The 1,433-nt window shown below is 56.2% G+C and overlaps 1 protein-coding gene across 2 annotated transcripts in view; it reads right to left on the reverse strand.

The window, feature by feature from the left end:
• FCHSD2 (FCH and double SH3 domains 2) overlaps nucleotides 1-1,433 on the reverse strand; it is a 569,931-nt gene that overhangs the window by 343,176 nt on the left and 225,322 nt on the right. The gene's annotated exons all lie outside the window — the stretch shown is intronic.

Below are 1,433 nucleotides of genomic sequence, written 5' to 3' on the forward strand. Positions count from 1 at the left end.
TCTGCTGTGAGGAAAGGCTGAGGGAACTGGGCTTGTTGAGCTTGGAGATGAGAAGCTGCAGGGAGACCTCAGTGTGGCCTTCAGTGCTTGAAGGGAGCGGATAAACAGGAAGGGGAACGGCTGTTTGTGAGGGTGGGTGGTGACAGGACAAGGGGAATGGTTTGAAAGTGAGCCAGGGGAGGTTTGGGTTGGATGTGAGGAGGAAGTTTTTCATGCAGAGGGTGGTGAGGCAGTGGAACAGGTTGCCCAAGGAGGCTGTGGATGCCCCATCCCTGCAGGCATTCAAGGCCAGGCTGGATGTGGCTCTGGGCAGCCTGGGCTGCTGGTTGGTGACCTGCACACAGCAGGGGGTTGGAAGTGGCTGAGCACTGTGCTCCTTTGCAACCCAGGCCATTCTATCGTTCCATGATCCTATGCAAAGCCTTGGGTGCAATCACACCAAGGGCCTGGCTGACACCAGCCAACGTTTGAGCCGAAGCCTTGCTCTTCCTTATGAAGATCTTCTTCTTAATTCACTGCAGAACAAAGCAACCCCGAGTCTGATTCAGACCACGCAGCTCTATCCAAAAGGCACAACACAACTGATACCCAGCATCATGGATTGATCCAATTCCTCCTGCTGCCCAACGCAGCAAAGCCAGCACCAGAAGGAGGGAGGGAGGGAGGGCAGGAGGGGATGGGCTTTGGGTGAGCAGCCTGCCAGAATGGATGTGGGTTTTGCATGCAGGGCTGCCCAATGCTTAACAAACATCTGTATCAGCAGCCCAGCCCTGGCTATAAATAACTCCAGTCGGATTTTAAGCCCTGCGATGTCAACCAGCCCCAGGGATTTCGGGCGCTGCTGGGGTTCAGCCATAGGGGATGTGTCCCTTCCTGAGCTGCGCAGGGCTCCATATGCACCCTGCACATCTGTATGATGCTCCTTGCATCTGGATTTGCTCACGGCTTGCCCCTCTCTACGCAGTTCTAGTCAGGGTGGCTATGGGGACCTGCTTCCCCAAAACATGCAGTTTTATCCCCTTCCCATCGCAGGTTTTGGCAGAAGGGGCTGACGTGATGACCCCAAATGCTGTTCTGCAGAGCCAGGGTATTGCTGACACCCCTCCCCCACTTCCTCCTGCCTTATGAACCCCAAATCTGGTGTTAGATTGGAGGTATCCCTGCAGAAGCTTTTCCCCCTCCCAGCCCCCAGTGCCGGGATACCACACAGAGGAGTTAAGCACCTTGATTTCCCCAGCATCCTCTGTGCACCCCATGGCCTCAGGGCTCTGTTCTGAGCTGTGCCCCCCAGAAGACCCCCCCGCCATCACCCCAAGCACAAGCAGACTTGGAATTCCCAGCTGCTTTTTTCCCCATCCACCAACCACGCAACCACTCCATCCATGTGATGCTGTGTGCATCACACGGGGGGATCAGGGCTCCGGGATGGAGGG

Source organism: Meleagris gallopavo, chromosome 1 (genome assembly GCF_000146605.3).
Source record: "Meleagris gallopavo isolate NT-WF06-2002-E0010 breed Aviagen turkey brand Nicholas breeding stock chromosome 1, Turkey_5.1, whole genome shotgun sequence".
In the NCBI taxonomy this organism is placed as follows: domain Eukaryota; kingdom Metazoa; phylum Chordata; class Aves; order Galliformes; family Phasianidae; genus Meleagris; species Meleagris gallopavo.